The sequence below is a fragment of the Aotus nancymaae genome, unplaced genomic scaffold (genome assembly GCF_030222135.1).
Source record: "Aotus nancymaae isolate 86718 unplaced genomic scaffold, 86718_ANA_hifiasm-v0.15.2.pri h1tg000033l, whole genome shotgun sequence".
NCBI classification, from domain to species: domain Eukaryota; kingdom Metazoa; phylum Chordata; class Mammalia; order Primates; family Aotidae; genus Aotus; species Aotus nancymaae.
Genome location: NW_026988447.1, coordinates 1,492,936 through 1,506,909, shown reverse-complemented (window position 1 = coordinate 1,506,909; position 13,974 = coordinate 1,492,936). Strand labels below are relative to the sequence as shown.

General features: G+C 48.3%; 3 long non-coding RNA genes across 12 annotated transcripts; all 3 read left to right on the top strand.

The window, feature by feature from the left end:
• Positions 1-4,460: 4,460 nt before the first annotated feature.
• On the top strand, positions 4,461-7,246 carry LOC135277780 (uncharacterized). Of its 6 annotated transcripts, none has more exons than XR_010345350.1 (4): positions 4,461-5,025; positions 5,373-6,323; positions 6,433-6,568; positions 6,821-7,246. It is a non-coding gene; the product is annotated as an uncharacterized LOC135277780 (long non-coding RNA). The 6 variants fall into 6 exon arrangements; XR_010345349.1 differs by having other exon boundaries at positions 4,461-5,454; positions 5,547-6,323; XR_010345346.1 differs by having other exon boundaries at positions 4,461-5,691; positions 6,206-6,323.
• Positions 7,247-8,088: 842 nt separating this feature from the next.
• Positions 8,089-10,977, top strand: LOC135277776 (uncharacterized). 5 transcript variants are annotated; one of them, XR_010345343.1, is made up of 5 exons: positions 8,089-8,527; positions 8,875-9,193; positions 9,705-9,825; positions 9,935-10,070; positions 10,323-10,436. It is a non-coding gene; the product is annotated as an uncharacterized LOC135277776 (long non-coding RNA). The 5 variants fall into 5 exon arrangements; XR_010345342.1 differs by lacking the exon at positions 8,089-8,527 and adding an exon at positions 10,554-10,977 and having other exon boundaries at positions 8,537-9,193; positions 10,323-10,382; XR_010345344.1 differs by lacking the exon at positions 8,089-8,527 and having other exon boundaries at positions 8,537-8,956; positions 9,049-9,193.
• Positions 10,978-13,197: 2,220 nt separating this feature from the next.
• On the top strand, positions 13,198-13,909 carry LOC135277718 (uncharacterized). The gene is made up of 3 exons (XR_010345313.1): positions 13,198-13,298; positions 13,408-13,543; positions 13,796-13,909. It is a non-coding gene; the product is annotated as an uncharacterized LOC135277718 (long non-coding RNA).
• Positions 13,910-13,974: the final 65 nt, after the last annotated feature.

The following is a 13,974-nucleotide window of genomic DNA, read 5'->3' as shown; positions in this document are numbered from 1 at the left end:
TGATATAAGCTTACAGTAAATATTTTCAATTAGTGGGGAAAATATTAAGGTTATGCATATGTCAAAATAAGAATGCATTTTGATAGAAAAAAACAGAAAAGTAATTGAGATGAAAACTATTGAGATTCTGCTAATAGCAAGCTAAACTGGAACTAGAAAATTTATGGCAGTTTATTTCCAACAGTGACATACTATGAGCAAAACATTTTATTTTCATTCTTTTTTAATTACGCTCAAAATTTCTTAAGTAGATGGTATATGTTTTAAAATAGCACCCCTTTAAATAACAGTAAATAATAAAAATAATGATTAAGAATTTAAAAAATGAGAACTGTGAAGAAATAACTGTTCACAATGAAATAAAAATGTATTTAATGGTATTTTAAAGTTACTCTCTATTGCCAAGATGAATTCTATTATTTTTAAAATTTTGCTTCCCTGGCCCCCTAGCATTTAATTGGCATAGGTAAGAATACTTCTGGTAACTTTTTAAAAATTTTGTACAAAACACTTAAATTCCATGATTTCTAGAGTAGAATGTGAAAATAACCTGACTTTCACATTTGGTTTAAGAAATGCTCTAATGTAGAAAACTCTGGATCCATTCTGCAGACCTTGAGACTCTGGCGTACGCTCTGGGCGATCAGGCAGGGCACACTGGAATCCAATGAGGTCATGCCAGCCGGGAACCATCAGTTGTTTTCTTGGCACATCAGTGGTCCTCCTGAATCCCCCTAAAGAATGAATTGCAAAGCAGAATTATAGATATGCGGACAACTCATCTAAACATATAAGATTATTTGTATCAAATACATTTTTTAAAAAATTAAAAATATGATTTAATTGCAAATCATCTGTATACATTTTCGCTTTCAATCTGAGCCAAGAATGAGAACCTCAGTAAGGAGACAGAGAAACGATAACTAAGAAATAATTTATCATTTTTGTGGTGCACTTTTATAATAAGAGTTTCACCATGTTAATTAGGCACTTTGGTGGATACTAAGAAGTTCTTTAAAGCACAACTATGAAGAGCATGCCAACCAAAATATATATTAACAGCCAATTGTTTTATATAAGGAGATATGCTGTAAGTGTCACAGAGCACATTGTGGAAAAGACAAATTATTTGACAATAGGCTCTTCAGAAAAATTAAGAACTCACTCATGAAGTTGATTTTGTTCTCTTGGGTAGCAGTATCTTTTTCGTACTCAATAAACACCATCCAATTTGAAAAACATTTTAACTGAAATAAGCAAGCCTGTGATATCATTTTTAATGATAAGAACTCATGTTTTCATCTGAGATTTCAAATGAAGAAATGTTTTTAATTTTTATGAATATTAATTCCAGCAGACCTAGTAAATTATATACATTTTATTTGCAATGGTAATACAAACATATCATTATTTAATGATATAAAATGGACAAGCATTTTTCCTGTATTAATTGGACAAATATTTTTAATTAATTTGTTTTTTATATTTATGAAGACATTTAAACTTTTATGTTTTTTGAAATCACTGGTATAATAGAAGACTTCAATACCAGCTAGATGCTTGAAATATCCTAAGAGACTTTTTGCCTGATCCTTTATCATGTTTGGGCCCTATATTTAAAGGAAAAAATGTAGTCTATCAAATCACCTTTTTTCCCCTCCATACAGAGGGACATATATTTCACTGGCGTCCACAAGTTACCAACATTCTAGTGTAACAGATGTGTTCAAGCTGTTTAAAGCAGGGACTGTGATTTTTATTTTTGATGCTAAGCCCTTAACCTGGAATATAGATTCTGAAATATTTATGGAACAGTATATATTCAAGGATCAAAATACATTTTATATGACTTGGAAGTTATTAAAAATAAACTTCAACTGTTTGGGTATTTTTAAAAGGAGTCATCTGGTTTTTTACATATCTTCTAAAATAATTTAATTTTTTAGTAGGAGGTTCCAGACAAAACAAGGATTTTTAACTTACTCAGTACATACTGGGTTAGTTGCAGTTACTCAAGGATCATGCAGCAGACATGTTGCTTATCTGCTGGGTAGTCTATCTGGTCGGGAGACTTCAGTCAGTTTCCATTACTTCCTGTCATCTAAATATACCACATCAGTTTAGCTATGTAATTTCTCCTTACCTTAATTTTCTTTCTATTTTTAAAAAAATTTTACTTTAAGTTGTGTGATACATGTCTAGAATGTGCAGGTTTGTTACGTAGGTATACATGTGCCATGTTGGTTTGCTGCATCTATTATCCCACCCTCTAAGTTTCTTCCCCTTTGCCCCCCACATACCCAACAGGCCCTGGTGTGTGTTATTCACTATCTTGTGTCCCTGTGTTCTCATTGTTGAACTACCACTCATGAGTAAGAACATGCAGTGTTTGGTTTTCTGTTCCTGTGTTAGTGTGCTGAAGATGATGGCTTCCAGCTTCATCCATGTCCTGCAAAGAACATGATCTCATACCACTGGGTATATAATCAGTAATGGGATTGCTGGGTCAAATGGTATTTCTGGTTCTAGATCCTTGAGGAATCACCATACGGTCTTCCACAATGGTTGAACTAATTTACACTCCCACCAACAGTGTAAAAGCATTGATACTTCTCCACAATCTTGACACATCTATCGTTTCTTGATTTTTTAATAATTGCTATTCTGACAGGTGTGAGATGGTATCACATTGTGGATTTGATTTGCATTTCTCTAATGATCAGTGATTTTGAGAGTTTTTTCTTCATATGTTTGTTGCCTTACCTTATTATTCTGATTTGTTCAATTAAGGTATTAATATTTCCTTCTTCACTGTCTCAGAGATATATGAGTACTTGAAAAATATGCATGTGACTGGGTGCAATGGCTAAAACCTGTGATCTCAGAACTTTAGGAGGCTGTGAGAGGTGGATCAAATAAGGTCAGAAGTTCGAGATCAGCCTGATCAACATGGTGAACCATCGTTTCTATTAAAAATACAAAAAATTAGTCAGGTGTGGACGAGGGTGGCTGTAATTGTAGCTACTCAGGAGACTGAGGCAGGAAAATCGTTTGAACGTGGGAGGTAGAGGCTGCAGTGAGCCAAGATAGTGACACTGCACTTCAAACTGGGTAATAAGAAAGAAACTGTGTTTCAAATAAATAAATAAATAAATAATTTAAAAGCCATGAATTTCCAGATCACAAAATATTAACTTTAAATTTATGTTTCTAGTGACAGTAATATTTATAAGGAAAAGTAAAAATCAGTACATTCTTGAAGTTTCAGAGTGCAAGGGCTGGTGACCATTTATGTCTACAATATTCTAAATATTTTTCTATCCACAGGACAAGTTGACAAAGAGTCTTTGAGTATAGCCCATTAAAGCAATTTGATCGAAACACCTGGTAGCAAGATGATTCTGTTTTCTGTGAAACCAATAAAGTGACTAAGATCCGTTAGCATGCTGTGCTTGGCTTTCGTGGGGGTCCTCAGCAGAATGCCTGGACATCCGTATCGGGATTTGGCTTCACCCCAAAAAGCTTCTGAGACGCTATCTAAACCCGAACTGCCCCCAGGGGAGGCCCGATCCAGGTGTTGAGTCCTCTGCTGCACGCTGCGCTGCGCTTGCCGCCGCATTGTCTTTCTTCCCGCCTTCACCGGACAGCAGTGATGAGAAGCAGGGGTCCCTGGGCTTGGAGAGCCAGGCAGGGCCCCTTGGTGGGTGGCCCAGGTCGAAAGGGGGGCGGTGAGCTCAGGGAGCTGTGGAACATTCGCCGACACCCTCCCGGAGGGTCTCAGCCATCTTTCTGGGCTCCGGCGACCCCCGCCACACCTCACCAGAGTGAATCTGCAACCCAGTGGGACCCGATCCCTGCCCACGCCGTCGGATCCGGAATCTCCTGGGGAGAGCATTCCCGAGCGCCCACCTCGCGATCTGAAGCGCCCTCCCCTTTCAGCGGACCCGAACAGGAAAGGAGGTTCGGGAGCTACTGAGGTCAGGAGAGTCGGGCTCCTGAGCTGCATGTGGCAGTCAGCCTCTTTCCCAGTGGCCATCTCGGACACGGCCGCCGGCATTTTCCCCGTGCCGCTGCGGCCGGCCGGTGGCGGACCGCGGATATTGCGGCTGGCCAGCCGGGCACGCCAATGCGCATGCGCGAGCGGCGCGTCAGAAGAGCGACCTCCCAGCCAGGGCTCGCGTCACAGTGACCGCTCCCGTGGCCTGGGAAACCACCGTGTCAACGGCTTGGCCAAGCAGGGGCCCTCCGTGGCAGTGCCTCGGCGTTGGGCGACGGCACCCCCTCTCCCGGGCGGGGATCGTGGCCACGGTGTCGCGATTTCACGAGTCGGGTAGGGCGGAGCCAGGCTGAGAGAAGCTGCAGCGGAGCTTCAGGGATGCCCAGGGCGATGCCCAGGGCGATGCCCAGGAATCCCACCGATGCTTCCGTCCTGCTCAGACGCCGTGGGCGGTGCGCCTCCTCGAAAGCTCTCTCTGCTGGGATTTCAAGGTACCGCCAGCCTGTGTGCCGCGGGGCTGCTCTCTCCCCGAGGGGCTTCCCGGCAGAGAGCAGAGCTCCGCAGCCTCAGGAGCTGCCTGCGACTGTTGGATGTCTCCATGTGTCTTTTTTCTGTGTGTGTGTGTGTGTGTGTGTGTGTGTGTGTCCATGTGTCCGTGTCTGTGTATCTTTCTGTGTGTTTTCATTTGTGTGTGCGAGCCGTGGATGCTGGACAGAAGTGTGGCCAGTGCACTCCAGCGCTGTTTGGAGTCTGTCTAGCTTGTGGTGCACGTGTGTCCTCGGCTAGCTGAGGGGCTGTGGGACCCCGCCTTCTTTGTGTTGCTCCTGGTCTCTGAAGCCTTAGTGTAGTGGGGGTCTGGCTCCCACCCGCAGGCCTCCTAATCACCTGCCCATCCCGAGGGGGGCCAATCCTCCTGAAAGAAGAGGAGCACAGCACACCCAAAAGGAAACTCTTCCATGGGCCCTTGGTCGTGCGACACACGGAGGGCTGGTGCTGTCCTTGGGACCCCTTCGGGGACTACACTCTTGGTAGGTTTCCCACTTAGGATTCTTGTTAGGAAAGCAGATTGTCATTCCTGTGTCAGAGTGAGCCTGAGATTCTGCATTTGGAGTAGGCCCTCAGGGGATGCCAGTGCTTCTGGGACATGATCGATATTTCCAGGAGCAAGTCTCACTATTGCTCTTTGGAAGTCATGATTCTAGAGGTAGGGTGTGCATTTCAAGGTGTCTTCTGGAGACGGTTTTCACTTTTCTTCCTAATTTCTTCGGTAACATGATTCAAACACACTGATTGGCAAGAATGATGGAAACAGAGAGATAGGTCCTAAATTGTCTTTTCTTCAATGACTCATTTAGTGGACTCTTTGCTTTTGTAGGGACAGATGAAATGGTATGCAGTTAGGCATGGGATGAAATCACAGTGGGCTTGGAATCAGGAAAAATTGAAATGACAGTAAGGTAGGAAAACATTTATAGATTTCCACTATCATGTCATCGTGTTGAGAATGATTTGGTACCTACTCTAGCTTGGGAATGATCCTTGATCTCAGCTGTCCAGGTAATTCTGGGGAGCAGTGCCCGCGTTCCCTTCCAGTGTCTAAGGAACAGTGGTCTGCACGTGTTCGTGGCAACATCTACACAGAGGCTGTGCTGTGGTTGGTGGAGATTTCTAACCTATTGGCTGCAAATACTCAGGTACTTACAGTTCCTTTCAACATCTGTATGCCTTCATTGAGATGGTCAATGTCATCTGAACTGTACGATTTGAATTTTAGCTGAATTAGTTTACAGGGATCCTTTCTATGGAATTCTAAGCGGTTTGACCTCAACTAGGACTTAGGAGCTGTGAGGCCTTTTCCTTACATTCTTCTTCTGCTGCTGAAAAACCCTCTCTTTCCGTAAAGACGAACGCACCTGCCTACATGTGGGCAAACAATGTGTGTAGGACGATCCCAGGTTTAGCCTATCAGCTGTAGAAGTCACACCAGACAAGTTAGGAAAACTGACACACTCTGAGTCAATCCTAATCAGGGACATTTATTACACTATCTATAAAGTACATTGAATTGGGTCCCTTTTATTTCCCATGGCATCAATGGTCAGAAAATGTAGTGGTCCCATAAAATGGGAATGAGAACTAGATAATGTTCCAAGAGCCTACCTTAAGCGAGCATGTTTGACGGAGGAAACTTCTTTTTTCCTTAAGCAGTAACTGGATATGGTCTGGAGTTTTGATGTTGCTGTGGCGGTGGTTGCTGTTCCTGTAGTTTTCCCAGAGAAGCAGAGGAGGAAAACAGAGTTTCGTTCCTGAGGGAGGAAAACATGAGGTTGGTAGAATTTACGCACCTTTCCACCGCCTTACCTTTGAGAAGTTTTCTTTCTGAAACTTGTTTGCCTTCTAACCTTATCCGGTTTTCTTCTGTTTTCTTTGATTAGCCCTTGTATGGTAGGAAATAGTTCCTAGAGAGAGAAGACAAAGATGGTCTGTGTTGCAAAAGAAGCCCCAGGCTGAAGCCTGGAGATCGGAATGTGCAACCTGCAAGGGAACTGGAGACAATGAAACTCCTGTCAGGTAAGTTGGATGCTACAAGCTTGTGTGGAGGGGATGAAGGTTCCATGTTTCTGACTTGCTCATCACGGCAAAAATGTCAGACCAAATGGCAGGGTAGGACCTTCGTGAAAAGATGATTAAGTGGAAACGGTCCTTCAGAACCAGATTTCATCCACTGATGAACCTCCCACACCCGGTTACACTCTGGACTCTGGGGTCGGGAAGAGTGAGAATCTGCATTTTTAACAGCGGGAATTCTTTTTCTCTCGACAGGACAAGTTGACAACGGGTCTCTGTGTATGGGCCATCAAGGCAGTCGGATCGAAACACTCGGTAGCAAGATGATTCTGTTTTCTGTGAAACCAACAAAGTGACTAAGATCCGTTAGCATGCTGTGCTGGGCTTTCGTGGGAGTCCTCAGCGGCATGCCTGGACATCCGTCTCGGGATTTGGCTTGGCCCCAGAAAGCTTCTGAGACGCTGTCTCCACCCGATCTGCCCCCAGGGGAGGCCCGATCCAGGTGTTGAGTCCTCTGCTGCACGCTGCGCTGCGCTTGCCGCCGCTTTGTCTTTCTCCCCGCCTTCACCGGACAGCAGTGATGAGAAGCAGGGGTCCCTGGGCTTGGAGAGCCAGGCAGGGCCCCTTGGTGGGTGGCCCAGGTCGAAAGGGGGGCGGTGAGCTCAGGAAGCTGGGGAACGTTCGCCGACACCCTCCCGGTGGGTCTTAGCCATCTTTTGGGCTCCGGCGACCCCCGCCACACCTCACCAGAGTGAATCTGCAATCCCGTGGGACCCGATCCCTGCCCACGCCGTCCGATCCGGAATCTCCTGGGGAGAGCATTCCCCAGTGCCCACCTCGCGATCTGAAGCGCCCTCCCCGTTCAGCGGACCCGAACAGGAAAGTCGGTTCGGGGAGCCACTGAGGTCAGGACGGTCGGGCTCCTGCGCTGCTTGTGGCAGGCAGCCTCTTTCCCAGTGGCCGCCTCGGACACGGCCGCCGGCATTTTCCCGTGCCGCTGCGGCCGGCGGGTGGGGGGCCGCGGACATTGCGGCTGTTCAGCCGGGCACGCCAATGCGCATGCGCGAGCGGCCCGTCAGAAGAGCGACCTCCCAGCCGGGGCTCGCGTCACAGTGACCGCTCCCGTGGCCTGGGAAACCACCGTGTCAACGGCTTGGCAAAGCAGGGGCCCTCCGTGGCAGTGCCTCGGCGTTGGGCGACGGCACCCCCTCTCCCGGGCGGGGATCGTGGCCACGGTGTCGCGATTTCACGAGTCGGGCAGGGCGGAGCCAGGCTGAGAGAAGCTGCAGCGGAGCTTATGGGATGCCCAAGACGATGCCCAGGGCGATCCCCAGGAATCCCCACGATGCTTCCGGCCTGCTCAGACGCCGTGGGCGGGGCGCCTCCTCGAATGCTCTCTCTGCTTGGATTTCAAGGTACCGCCAGCCTGTGTGCCGCGGGGCTGCTCTCTCCCCGAGGGGCTTCTCGGCAGAGAGCAGAGCCCCGCAGCCTCAGGAGCTGCCTGCGACTGTTGGATGTCTCCCTGTGTCTTTTTTCTGTTTGTGTGTGTGTGTGTGTGTGTGTGTGTGTGTGTGTGTGTCTATGTGTCCGTGTCTGTGTATCTTTCTGTGTGTTTTCATTTGTGTGTGCGAGCCGTGGATGCTGGACCGAAGTGTGGCCAGTGCACTCCAGCGCTGTTTGGAGTCTGTCTAGCTTGTGGTGCACGTGTGTCCTCGGCTAGCTGAGGGGCTGTGGGACCCCGCCTTCTCTGTGTTGCTCCTGGTCTCTGAAGCCTTAGTGTAGTGGGGGTCTGGCTCCCACCCGCAGGCCTCCTAATCACCTGCCCATCCCGAGGGGGGCCAATCCTCCTGAAACAAGGGGAGCACAGCACACCCAAAAGGAAACTCTTCCACGGGCCCTTGGTCGTGCGGCACACGGAGGGCTGGTGCTGTCCTTGGGACCCCTTCGGGGACTACACTCTTGGTAGGTTTCCTACTTAGGATTCTTGTTAGGAAAGCAGATTGTCATTCCTGTGTCAGAGTGAGCCTGAGATTCTGCATTTGGAGTAGGCCCTCAGGGGATGCCAGTGCTTCTGGGACATGATCGATATTTCCAGGAGCAAGTCTCACTATTGCTCTTTGGAAGTCATGATTCTAGAGGTAGGGTGTGCATTTCAAGGTGTCTTCTGGAGACGGTTTTCACTTTTCTTCCTAATTTCTTCGGTAACATGATTCAAACACACTGATTGGCAAGACTGATGGAAACAGAGAGATAGGTCCTAAATTGTCTTTTCTTCAATGACTCATTTAGTGAACTCTTTGCTTTTGTAGGGACAGATGAAATGGTATGCAGTTAGCCATGGGATGAAATCACAGTGGGCTTGGTATCAGGAAAAATTGAAATGACAGTAAGGTAGCAAAACGTTTATAGACTTCCACTATCATGTCATTGTGTTGAGAATGATTTGGTACCTCCTCTAGCTTGGGAATGATCCTTGATCTCAGCTGTCCAGGTAATTCTGGGGAGCAGTGCCCGCGTTCCCTTCCAGTGTCTAAGGAACAGTGGTCTGCACGTGTTCGTGGCAACATCTACACAGAGGCTGTGCTGTGGTTGGTGGAGATTTCTAACCTATTGGCTGCAAATACTCAGGTACTTACAGTTCCTTTCAACATCTGTATGCCTTCATTGAGATGGTCAATGTCATCTGAACTGTACGATTTGAATTTTAGCTGAATTAGTTTACAGGGATCCTTTCTATGGAATTCTAAGCGGTTTGACCTCAACTAGGACCTAGGAGCTGTGAGGCCTTTTCCTTCCGTTCTTCTTCTGCTGCTGAAAAACTCTCTCTTTCCGTAAAGACGAACGCACCTGCCTACATGTGGGCAAACAATGTGTGTAGGACGATCCCAGGTTTAGCCTATCAGCTGTAGAAGTCACACCAGACAAGTTAGGAAAACTGACACACTCTGAGTCAATCCTAATCAGGGACATTTATTACAGTATCTATAAAGTACATTGAATTGGGTCCCTTTTATTTCCCATGGCATCAATGGTCAGAAAATGGAGTGGTCCCATAAAATGGGAATGAGAACTAGATAATGTTCCAAGAGCCTACCTTAAGCGAGCATGTTTGACAGAGGAAACTTCTTTTCTCCTTAAGCAGTAACTGGACATGGTCTGGAGTTTTGATGTTGCTGTGGCGGTGGTTGCTGTTCTTGTAGTTTTCCCAGAGAAGCAGAGGAGGAAAACAGAGTTTCGTTCCTGAGGGAGGAAAACATGAGGTTGGTAGAATTTACGCACCTTTCCACAGCCTTACCTTTGAGAAGTTTTCTTTCTGAAAATTGTTTGCCTTCTAACCTTATCCGGTTTTCTTCTGTTTTCTTTGATTAGCCCTTGTATGGTAGGAAACAGTTCCTAGAGAGAGAAGACAAAGATGGTCTGTGTTGCAAAAGAAGCCCCAGGCTGAAGACTGGAGATCGGAATGTGCAACCTGCAAGGGAACTGGAGACAATGAAACTCCCGTCAGGTAAGTTGGATGCTAAAAGCTTGTGTGGAGGGGATGAAGGTTCCATGTTTCTGACTTGCTCATCACGGCAAAAATGTCAAACCAAATGGCAGGGTAGGACCTTCGTGAAAAGATGATTAAGTGGAAACGGTCCTTCAGAACCAGATTTCATCCACTGATGAACCTCCCACACCCGGTATCACTCTGGACTCTGGGGTCGGTAAGAGTGAGAATCTGCATTTTTAACAGCGGGAATTCTTTTTCTCTCGACAGGACAAGTTGACAACGGGTCTCTGTGTATGGGCCATCAAGGCAGTCGGATCGAAACACTCGGTAGCAAGATGATTCTGTTTTCTGTGAAACCAATAAAGTGACTAAGATCCGTTAGCATGCTGTGCTTGGCTTTCGTGGGAATCCTCAGCGGCATGCCTGGACATCCGTCTCGGGATTTGGCTTCGCCCCAGAAAGCTTCTGAGACGCTGTCTCCACCCGATCTGCCCCCAGGGGAGGCCCGATCCAGGTGTTGAGTCCTCTGCTGCACGCTGCGCTGCGCTTTCCACCGCTTTGTCTTTCTCCCCGCCTTCACCGGACAGCAGTGATGAGAAGCAGGGGTCCCTGGGCTTGGAGAGCAAGGCAGGGCCCCTTGGTGGGTGGCCCAGGTCGAAAGGGGGGCGGTGAGCTCAGGGAGCTGGGGAACGTTCGCCGACACCGTCCCGGAGGGTCTCAGCCATCTTTCTGGGCTCCGGCGACCCCCGCCACACCTCACCAGAGTGAATCTGCAACCCCGTGGGACCCGATCCCTGCCCACGCCGTCCGATCCGGAATCTCCTGGGGAGAGCATTCCCCAGTGCCCACCTCGCGATCTGAAGCGCCCTCCCCGTTCAGCGGACCCGAACAGGAAAGTCGGTTCGGGGAGCCACTGAGGTCAGGACGGTCGGGCTCCTGCGCTGCTGGTGGCAGGCAGCCTCCTTCCCAGTGGCCGCCTCGGACACGGCCGCCGGCATTTTCCCATGCCGGTGCGGCCGGCCGGTGGGGGGCCGCGGACATTGCCGCTGGTCAGCCGGGCACGCCAATGCGCATGCGCGAGCGGCGCATCAGAAGAGCGACCTCCCAGCCGGGGCTCGCGTCACAGTGACCGCTCCCGTGGCCTGGGAAACCACCGTGTCAACGGCTTGGCCAAGCAGGGGCCCTCCGTGGCAGTCCCTTGGCGTTGGGCGACGGCACCCCCTCTCCCGGGCGGGGATCGTGGTCACGGTGCCGCGATTTCACGAGTCGGGCAGGGCCGAGCCAGGCTGAGAGAAGCTGCAGCGGAGCTTCAGGGATGCCCAGGGCGATCCCCAGGAATCCCCACGATGCTTCCGGCCTGCTCAGACGCTGTGGGCGGTGCGCCTCCTCGAAAGCTCTCTCTGCTGGGATTTCAAGGTACCGCCAGCCTGTGTGCCGCGGGGCTGCTCTCTCCCCGAGGGGCTTCCCGGCAGAGAGCAGAGCTCCGCAGCCTCAGGAGCTGCCTGCGACTGTTGGATGTCTCCGTGTGTCTTTTTTCTGTTTGTGTGTGTCTGTGTGTGCCTCTATGTGTCCGTGTCTGTGTATCTTTCTGTGTGTTTTCATTTGTGTGTGAGAGCCGTGGATGCTGGACAGAAGTGTGGCCAGTGCACTCCAGCGCTGTTTGGAGTCTGTCTAGCTTTTGGTGCACGTGTGTCCTCGGCTAGCTGAGGGGCTGTGGGACCCCGCCTTCTTTGTGTTGCTCCCGGTCTCTGAAGCCTTAGTGTAGTGGGGGTCTGGCTCCCACCCGCAGGCCTCCTAATCACCTGCCCATCCCGAGGGGGGCCAATCCTCCTGAAAGAAGAGGAGCACAGCACACCCAAAAGGAAACTCTTCCATGGGCCCTTGGTCGTGCGACACACGGAGGGCTGGTGCTGTCCTTGGGACCCCTTCGGGGACTACACTCTTGGTAGGTTTCCCACTTAGGATTCTTGTTAGGAAAGCAGATTGTCATTCCTGTGTCAGAGTGAGCCTGAGATTCTGCATTTGGAGTAGGCCCTCAGGGGATGCCAGTGCTTCTGGGACATGATCGATATTTCCAGGAGCAAGTCTCACTATTGCTCTTTGGAAGTCATGATTCTAGAGGTAGGGTGTGCATTTCAAGGTGTCTTCTGGAGACAGTTTTCACTTTTCTTCCTAATTTCTTCGGTAACATGATTCAAACACACTGATTGGCAAGACTGATGGAAACAGAGAGATAGGTCCTAAATGGTCTTTTCTTCAATGACTCATTTAGTGGACTCTTTGCTTTTGTAGGGACAGATGAAATGGTATGCAGCTAGCCATGGGACGAAATCCCAGTGGGCTTGGTATCAGGAAAAATTGAAATGACGGTAAGGTAGGAAAACGTTTATAGATTTCCACTATCATGTCATCGTGTTGAGAATGATTTGGTACCTCCTCTAGCTTGGGAATGATCCTTGATCTCAGCTGTCCAGGTAATTCTGGGGAGCAGTGCCCGCGTTCCCTTCCAGTGTCTAAGGAACAGTGGTCTGCACGTGTTCGTGGCAACAGCTACACAGAGGCTGTGCTGTGGTTGGTGGAGATTTCTAACCTATGGGCTGCAAATACTCAGGTACTTACAGTTCCTTTCAACATCTGTATGCCTTCACTGAGATGGTCAATGTCATCTGAACTGTACGATTTGAATTTTAGCTGAATTAGTTTACAGGGATCCTTTCTATGGAATTCTAAGCGGTTTGACCTCAACTAGGACTTAGGAGCTGTGAGGCCTTTTCCTTCCGTTCTTCTGCTGCTGCTGAAAAACTCTCTCTTTCCGTAAAGACGAACGCACCTGCCTACATGTGGGCAAACAATGTGTGTAGGACGATCCCAGGTTTAGCCTATCAGCTGTAGAAGTCACACCACACAAGTTAGGAAAACTGACACACACTGAGTCAATCCTAATCAGGGACATTTATTACAGTATCTATAAAGTACATTGAATTGGGTCCCTTTTATTTCCCATGGCATCAATGGTCAGAAAATGTAGTGGTCCCATAAAATGGGAATGAGAACTAGATAATGTTCCAGGAACCTACCTTAAGCGAGCATGTTTGATGGAGGAAACTTCTTTTTTCCTTAAGCAGTAACTGGATATGGTCTGGAGTTTTGATGTTGCTGTGGCGGTGGTTGCTGTTCTTGTAGTTTTCCCAGAGAAGCTGAGGAGGAAAACAGAGTTTCGTTCCTGAGGGAGGAAAACATGAGGTTGGTAGAATTTACGCACCTTTCCACAGCCTTACCTTTGAGAAGTTTTCTTTCTGAAAATTGTTTGCCTTCTAACCTTATCCGGTTTTCTTCTGTTTTCTTTGATTAGCCCTTGTATGGTAGGAAATAGTTCCTAGAGAGAGAAATCAAAGATGGTCTGTGTTGCAAAAGAAGCCCCAGGCTGAAGACTGGAGATCGGAATGTGCAACCTGCAAGGGAACTGGAGACAATGAAACTCCCGTCAGGTATGTTGGATGCTAAAAGCTTGTGTGGAGGGGATGAAGGTTCCATGTTTCTGACTTGCTCATCACGGCAAAAATGTCAAACCAAATGGCAGGGTAGGACCTTCGTGAAAAGATGATTAAGTGGAAACGGTCCTTCAGAACCAGATTTCATCCACTGATGAACCTCCCACACCCGGTTACACTCTGGACTCTGGGGTCGGGAAGAGTGAGAATCTGCATTTTTAACAGCGGGAATTCTTTTTCTCTCGACAGGACAAGTTGACAACGGGTCTCTGTGTATGGGCCATCAAGGCAGTCGGATCGAAACACTCGGTAGCAAGATGATTCTGTTTTCTGTGAAACCAATAAAGTGACTAAGATCCGTTAGCATGCTGTGCTTGGCTTTCGTGGGAGTCCTCAGCGGCATGCCTGGACATCCGTCTCGGGATTTG